Here is a 9,388-nt window from a genome sequence, read left to right on the forward strand (position 1 = left end):
CTCAAATAAGGGGTAGTAGGGTAGTGGTGGGCATATCCTCCTTAATCCTTGCTAAGTGAAATGGGCTTCAAAAATGTCTCCTCTAACTTGTGACGAGTCTGTCTTCATAACCTCTGCAGCTGGCTGTTTCAGATGCACATGACTTTCTAATGTAGTGGTCACAGATTGGCACTTGATGCAGGAGTTCTAAGGATTCCTTAGAAAGGGTTTCCTAAAATTTGGGGGAATATGTGAACATAGACACTGGACCCTACTACCCACATAATAATGAATATTTGTCATAATCACTAAAATGAAACAAAAAATTATATTTTCTGCTACCATGAAGATATTTTACAGAAGAAATGGGAAGTGCATGGAATAAACTAGATATTCCTCACTGTGTTCAATCTTTCCAAAATTTCCCAGAGGAATTTCCTCCAGTAAGCCCTTATTGTTTAATGGTGCCTTGTGAAAAAGTTCACCTAAACTTTGTATTGCACATTTCCCAGAGGCAATTAGGTGCATGTCCACATGCTGTAAACAAAGTTGAGAATGTGTGTCAGATTGGGCAGATTTCTTTTCCAGAGATTGAACTTATTCATATCCAAGTGAATTTGACATGTTCCTATCAGAACTTTAATTTGTGTGCTAGTAAGTTATTTGATATTTACAGATGCTTTTTAAAAGTGAATGATTTCATACTATAATTGCTATTTCTGTCAGGAAAGTGTTCTAAAAGATACCAGATGTGAATTAATTCTCCAAGGGAAATCAGTGTTGTTTCTTGGTGTGTCACAGAATAAAATGTCAAAAAGATGATAAGGAAACAAATTGTTTAGGATTGTATATTGCCTTGATGGAACTTTGAGGTTTTATCTACAAAAATAGATTAGATCAAATTTGGGCTTAAAATACTGATTTAATTTGTCTTTCCTATTCTGTCTAGGGGCAGACTAATGTAGATTCTAATATTCAATGACTTATGAAAAGGATGACACAAAGCTTCTCTATTCTATTTTGTCTCCAAGGTATAATCAATAATTTTCCTTTAGGTGCTTTCTGACTTTCAAAACAAAATCCATCAACCTGGCTCATGATGTCCTTGTGCCAGATTTTAAAAATGGAAAGAAAAAAATTTTAGCCAGATAAAATGATACTACCACAGATGCATGGTGTATCAGAAATATCCTTTTTTTTTCCCCACTGAAGATGCTATTGGCCCACCTGAGGAACAATGAACAAATCTTCAGTATTTAAAATGATAGCAGTATGGATATTTTGTACAAACTGAGAATAATATTTTGTATTCTCTCACTAAATTTTATCACATTTTAAAAGTCATGTAATTATTTAAAATTATTTCTTATGTATTAAAATATGTTTATCAAATATATAAGATAACTAATTTTACATGTGCTATGTTTATCTTAAAAGCAGGAAAACATGATTTCTAATACCAAGAATTCCTTTTGAGAAGTTATTAGAATATAAAGATCAAATCAAGTATATGCAAATATATTAACACATATAAAAACTCTTAGCAGAAAAAGATCTCTCATTCTTCTGTATGTATTTATTGTATTCAATCTTCTCCAGATTATATCTCAGTATATCAGAAAATCACATAAACATGGCATAACCAACTTGTTTATGAGAAACATGTTCAGTAGAAATTAATTTCACTGAAATTCTTAAACATGTTTTGAATGAAATATTTGTTGCTCTATATGCCACTTGAAATATATTGTTTCCTTCTTACCAATTTAGTATTTACATCAGCTTTTGGAGATTCTGATGTCTGTATGGGAATGTAAATGCAAATGCTATATAAATGGTTGTTATACTGTATTTTTTAAGACTAGAAATGAACTAGGGAAAAAATGCACTTTTTCAGTACCTTTTTTTCCTAAGTATTTTTTTCCCAAGTATTTCCTTTTCAGTATTTTGAATTCATGGGTGAGGAATCCACAAAGACAGAGGGATGAACGTAATACAAATAGACTAATGATAACAACAACAGAAAGAGAAACTGCTTTTCATTTTGTGCCTTTGAAATTAATTTTTATTGAGTGTAACCAACATCTTTTTTGGCATCACTAGGCAAAATGTGTATTGTGCATTTTCTTTTGCTCTAATGTGATTTTAAAAATTTTCTATACTAACCATATTATTCAACTTTGGCCTTAGCCATGTTAAGGAGAGTCTGAATTTTAAAGTGTATCCTATATTTATTCTTCAGTAATACATAACTTATACATGTACATATATTCCATTTTGTTTTTTTATTTGAATGTGGAAAAACAAATATTACATTTTATAGTAGATGGTTTAAATGAGCAAAGTGGTTGAAAAGTTTCAAATGGTGTGAAGAAAAACTACCAGTAACTTTCCTTAGAGTCAGACTGAGCCACTAAACCCATTTTGAGTTATGATGGTTGGAACATGTCATTGCTATATTATTTTACCAAACTATTAGTAATAATTTGCACTGAACACATTAAGCATTTTACTAGTAAAAAAATGAACAGAAAATAAATAATATGAAACAGTGGAGAGAATAGAGAAGAAGACCTATCAGAGACTGTTTAGTGGAACCAGTGCTGTGATTCCTGAGAGCAAGGAGTAAGATCAAAGGGAAAGCTCCTATAATCATCCATTCCTTCATCTGGACATATATTGATTGAAAAGTCTCATGAAGCATATTTTGGGATTGCCGTTGGCATTTGCAATCATAAAAGAAGATGGGCTGATTTTAACAGAGGCAGAGTGCCTTCCCCGAATGACTGTTTCAGTTTGTTAGGGCAACCCTAAGAAGGTGTTCCAGACAGAAATTTATGTCTCACCATTCTGGAGACTGTAAGTTTGAAATCAAGGTGTGTTCAGGCCTGTTCCCTACTGAGACCTCTCCTACTGGTTTGTAGATGGCCGTCTTCTCCCTATGTTTGCATGTGGTCTTTCTTGTTCACATGCACAGGTCCATGTCCTAATTTTCTCTTCTTATAAAGACACCAGCCACATATGTTGGATTAAAGTCCAACCAAATGACCTCTCCTTAAATTAATTACCTTTCTAAAAACCCTATCTCTTTCTGGGCATGGTGACATATAGCTGAAATCCCAGTGACTCAGAGGCTGAAGCAGGCGGATTTGAGGCCAGCCTCAGTAACTTAGAGAGGTCTTGTCCCAAAATAAAATTTAATAAAGGACTGGGGATGTAGTTCAGTGGTGAGGTGCCACTGTACCCACAAAACTATCTCCAAGTATGGATTTCTTGTGAGGTATTGGGTGGAGGTAAGGATTTGAGGATTTCAACATATGAATTTTGAGGAAGACAGCTCAGCCCAGCACATCCTTGTTATAACTTTAGAAGTAGCTTCCACACACCTGCTGTTTTCTCCTCAGGATCACAAATCTTCATGAGCTCCAGTGTCTGTGACTCATACTCCATCAATTGTGATGTCACATCTGATTTAGGAACAAATTGGCCCCTCTGGGTTATTCATTTGATGTTTCTGCAGACACTCCAGGCAGCAGGTGAATTTTCTTTTCCCTGGTGATAATGATACCATAAGGATGAAAATGAAAGTTCTCACTGATGCAGGTTTTTTTGTTTGTTTGTTTGTTTGTTTCTTGTTGTATTGACCAGGGAAAGAAAGGCATCTACAGATCTACAGTAAGAGACAATAAAACAGGAGACTGCAGGAGGCGTGGTGGGCGCCGTCAGCGCTGACGTAGCCGCGGGACCCCAAGCCGCCGCCGAACTGGGGCGCGGGCCGGGGGTGCGCGCTAAGATGGCAGCTCCGGCTCGGGCCGTTTTCAGGTGCTTCAAGTGTTGTGAACAGAGTCGTGTGGATTATGTGTTTCTCAGACAGACTGAGTAAATGCTAACAATGGATAAATGCAAACATGTTGGGCAGTTGCAGCTTGCTCCAGACCATTCCATTCTCAATCCTCAGAAATGGCATTGTATGGACTGCAGTACAACTGAGTCTATTTGGGCTTGCCTCAGCTGTTCTCATGTTGCCTGTGGACGATACATTGAAGAGCATGCACTCAAACACTTTCAAGGAAGCAATCATCCTGTTGCACTGGAAGTGAATGAGATGTATGTTTTTTGTTATCTTTGTGATGATTATGTTCTTAATGATAATGCAACTGGAAACCTGAAGTTACTACGAAGTACGTTAAGTGCAATCAAAAACCAAAATTATCACAGTACAACTCGTAGTGGAAGAGTTTTGCGATCTGTGGGTACAAGTGACAATTCTTTCTTCTTACATGATGGCACCCAATCTCTGCCTCAAAATGAAGATCAAATGTGTACTGCTCTTTGGCACAGGAGAAGGATACTCATGGGTAAAATCTTTCGAACTTGGTTTGAACAATCACCCATTGGAAGAAAAAGGCAAGAAGAATTATTTCAGGAAAAGATAGCAAAAAGAGAAGTAAAATAAAGACACCAAGAATTAGAGTATCAAGTGAAAGCAGAATTGGATAGTATCCCTCCAAGAGTTTACGTTTGCAAGGTCCAGTTCTGTCCACCACCATTGAAATCGTTCCTGTTGAAGTACCACCACAGACTCCAGCATCACCAGCAAAAAATAAAGTGATATCTACCTCAGAAGATGTGAGATTTAAAAAAGGCAGTGACTCCCCAGTCAAACGAAGGTCAATAGGAACTCCTGGTGTAACAGGACTGAGAAATTTGGGAAATACTTGCTATATGAATTCTGTTCTTCAGGTGTTGAGTCATTTACTTATTTTTTGACAGTGTTTTTTAAAGCTTAAACTGAACCAATGGCTGACTGTGACTGCTAGTGAAAAGACAAGCTCTTATAAGCATCGTACCCATCACAGATACAGTAGTACATCAAAAGAATGAATGCCAAGAAAAAGATATAGGCTTAGTTTGCTCCAGACATCCAAGTTTATCATCAGGACTAAGTGGTGGGGCATCAAAAAGTAGAAATATGGAACTTATTCAGCCAAGGGAGCCAAGTTCACAGTACATTTTGTCATGAATTGCATACTTTGTTTCAAGTCATGTGGTCTGGAAAATGGGCACTGGTCTCACCATTTGCTATGCTCCCCTCAGTGTGGAGGGTAATTCCTGCTTTTCCTGGTTATGCCCAACAAGATGCTCAGGAATTTCTTTGTGAACTTTTAGATAAAATACAACATGAACTTGAGACAACTAGCACCAGGTTACCAATTCTTATCCCTACTTCCCAAAGGAAACTTATCAAACAGGTTCTGAATGTCGTAAATAATATTTTTCATGGACAACTTCTTAGTCAGGTTACATGTCTTGAATGTGACAACAAATCAAATACCATAGAACCTTTCTGGGATTTGTCACTGGAATTTCCAGAAAGATACCAATTCAATGGAAAAGATATTGCTTCCCAGCCATGTCTGGTTACTGAAATGTTGGCCAAATTTACAGAAACTGAAGTTTTAGAAGGAAAAATCTACGTATGTGACCAATGTAACTCAAAGCATAGAAGGTTTTCCTCAAAACCAGTTTTACTCACAGAAGCCCAAAAATAGCTTATAATATGCCACCTACCTCAGGTTCTCAGACTACACCTCAAACGATTCAGGTGGTCAGGATGTAATAATCGAGAGAAGATTGGTTGGTGTTCATGTTGGCTTTGAGGAAACTTTAAACATGGAGCCATATTGCTGCAGGGAGACCCTGAAATCCCTCAGACCAGAATGTTTTATCTATGACTTATCTGCTGTAGTAATGCACCATGGGAAAGGATTTGGCTCAGGACACTACACTGCCTACTGCTATAATTCTGAAGGAGGGTTCTGGGTACACTGCAATGATTCCAAGCTAAGCATGTGCACTATGGACGAAGTATGCAAGGCCCAAGCTTATATCTTATTTTATACCCAGTGAGTAACTGAGAATGGACATTCTAAACTCTTGTGTCCAGAGCTCCTGTCTAGTAGCCAACATACCAATGAAGAAGCTGATACCTCTTCTAATGAAATCCTTAACTGATCCAAAGATAGCGGGACTTTCTTCTTGCAATTTGTATATATACTTTTTAAAAGGGCTGACTTACAATTTTGAGCTTCTTTTTTTTTTTAACTTTGAAATCAGTGCACACTACATTTACATTTTGTATTTATGACAACTTTTTATTTTTTTACAAAGACAGTATATCAACTGCAGGGAACTAAACTTTTTTCAAGTACTCGGGAATTTTAAACTTTTAGTGTTTACCTCAGACTATTGTTACCTCTTATTTTGACATCTTAATTGGCTTATATCATGAATTTGTGCAATCTACTGAAGAAATTTAGGTGGCATTTTATATACATTTGTTACTTACCTTTTGTAACTGTTTTCTATACAAATTCAAAATACATTGAAAATTAGACACTTTCTTCACAATGTCTTAACCAAAAGAAGTCATTTCTCTCAGGCCATTTGTGTATGGAATATCTGTCTCTTGAAGAGAATTAAATACACTGAAAGTGAAATATCCAGGTGTCAGCTCAATACTCAGCAGTCACACTCATTGATGTTCCTGAGGCTTCATGCATTACAGGGCTCAAAATATATATTGTAAATTTTAATAATTGTTCTTTATTTGGCAGTCAAACCACATTTAAATGAAAATGGTAGATTTACAAATGGTATATTAAGTGAACTTTGTAACTAAGGACACGCAAAAATGTTGGCTGGGACTTAATGATTTGTCATCAGCAAACAGGTTCTAGTAAGACAGATTCTAATAAAGCAGTCATTAAAATTTCAATTTAGCAAACCCATATGTTACACAAATGTAGTTTATTCTAGGTATGTGCTTATATTTGATAACATTAGATTTCTTAAAGCTTTGTATAGCTTGAGATGTTTAGCTAAAAGGAATAAGTCTCAAAAAACTGCATAGGTTGAGAAGGTAAGTTCAAAATTGGCAACTGGATTATACAACTAGTGTCTCATTTTTCTAAAAAAACTGAATCCTGGATTTTTGACTCTTGCTGGGATTATGTGACTACTGGAAACCACTTAGATAAACATGGGGCCCTCTTTTAAAAAACACAATATTAGCTAAACTTGAATTTTATTAAAAACAGTGAGACACTAATTTTGCTCTTCTCTAGTCTCACTAGATGTCTTTTAAATCCTACTGCTGCTCCCTTAGAAAGGGGAGACTTCCACTAAACTCTGCACATCAGCTTTTATTAAATTAAAAAAAAATGATACTGCAGAGCTGAGTAGTTATGAGAAGCTGAGAAATGGAAGAGTCTGGACAGTTTTCCATCTCTGGAGGAGCTCCATCCTTGCATCTTGTGTGTTTTCCTTTTAGGAACTAATGAATTGTGTTTATTGTTTGGCTTGTTTGTTTCAGCTAATACACAGCATCTAATATCCATTAAGTTTTCAAACTAGGTAACTGTGTGGGTCCTAGTCTTTTCCTTTTGCTTAGTATATTGGGAGGCTTAGTAACTAACAATCTCACACTGGCAATGAAAAATGGGTTGTGGGGCAAAGGCATAATCTGACACCTCTGTAAGTTTTGGAATCATGACTTTTAAATTTTCCCCAAATTCTTTGATGTTACCTCTAAAGAGAGAAGGTCTTATCTTGGTGCATTTTGAAACATACATTCAAAGTTGGGTAGTTTTTGAGCAAAAATATACATAGCTACCACAGTCATAGTGTGTACAATATCTATATGATTTTAGAAACCAATAGTTTGAAGGAGTTTAGTAACTGGCATTATAAGAAAATGAAACCATTCTGCAATATAAAAATTGCTTTCTCAAACATTATACTCACTTAATGTATATTTAGCATCCACCTGGAGACTTTCCTTTAATTTTGTGACCTATTTACCCAGCAGAGCAAGGAACAGGAAGATTTGATTTATTAAATCTTCTTAAATACTGGACCTGCCATTAATACCACCTTATCTCTTTAACTGATAAATATAAATATCTATCTCACTCACACACACACATACATGCGCACACACACGCACACATGCACACACACACACACCACTCACACATATGTATAGAGATATATTTGTGCATATAGTATATATTCATGTGTATGTATCTGTGTATATGTATAGATAAATGATATACAAATATCATATATGTATACTATAAAGATAAATATCAGGAATTCTCAACAGAATCACTATGAACAATTTGAGTTGTATAATTCTGTGTTGTTCTGTACATCCTAGGGTGCTTAACAGCATTGCTGCCTTTACTAGATGTTAGTAGCAACCTCTCCTGTAATCTCTTATTAGATTACAGAGATGTCTCCAGATATTGCCAAATTTCCCTATGGACAATTCTTCCCAAATTGAGAAAAGAAATAAACACACATGATTTAATAAACATTGATTACATTTTAATCAGATATTTCATACCTACTCAATCATTCAATTTTTACCTATTATCTACATTTCCTAAAGAAGTATGTTGAAGTATACTACTCAATTTCTACCCTCTATTTTGTTCCATTTTTGATTTACATTTTGGAGGTTTTAACAGGCATATATATTTGTGATTGCTTTTATTGGTGAAGTTTTTATTCTTGGGGATAAATATTGTTCTTGTTATTTTATATTTATTTTAGTATTTTTTCTTTTTTTAAAAAATTTTTTGCACTGCCAAAGATTGAAACTAGGGCCTTATGTATGGTAAACAAGTACTCCAGGCAAGGACTGAGCCACATCCCCAAGCCTTATTTTATTATCCATGATATTGCCCTTTCCTTTGATACATATTGGTGTATGCTTCTGTAGTAAAATACATATTTTAAAATTTTATTATTTCTATACTAGGTATTTTAGTTACTTTTGTACCATATGTATACATTTATGACAGATATTACAAATCTATAGATAGCTATATAGATGATGGATAGAAAAATAGATAAAAATCTGTATTTCCTTATATAAAGTTGTTTACTTAGTTCTTTTGACTTTCTTATGACTTGATCTGACCCCTTTAACTCATTAAACAAAAAAATAAAATAAAAAAGAAAGAAAGAAAAGGACAAATGTTCTGTGGTCCAGTAGCAGAAACAAAGAAGATTCTTATTTGGGGAATATAAGTTAAAGCAGAGAGAAAACAAGAATTACCTCTTTATACTTTATACTTATTTTCTCTATACACCATTTTTCACCAATTAATTTGGAAATTAAATTGAAACTGATGAGTTGTATTTCAGCAAAATTAACTCAGGATAGATTTGGAGAGAGAATATAATGATAGCAATAGGAAAAATAGTTTTAAAATTTTCTTTCTTGTAATAGAATCAAATGTTTTTTTTTATTATGACAACAAAATTGCAGTATAAACTATGGACTGATTTAAAGGAACCATAAGAAGATTATATCAGTCCCTGATTTATGTGTCAAAAG

The 9,388-nt window shown here is 34.8% G+C and overlaps 1 pseudogene; it reads left to right on the forward strand.

Moving 5' to 3' along the window:
• Positions 1–3,862: 3,862 nt before the first annotated feature.
• Positions 3,863–5,994, forward strand: LOC124987657 (ubiquitin carboxyl-terminal hydrolase 44-like; annotated as a pseudogene).
• Positions 5,995–9,388: the final 3,394 nt, after the last annotated feature.

Source organism: Sciurus carolinensis, chromosome 6 (genome assembly GCF_902686445.1).
Source record: "Sciurus carolinensis chromosome 6, mSciCar1.2, whole genome shotgun sequence".
Lineage (NCBI taxonomy): Eukaryota > Metazoa > Chordata > Mammalia > Rodentia > Sciuridae > Sciurus > Sciurus carolinensis.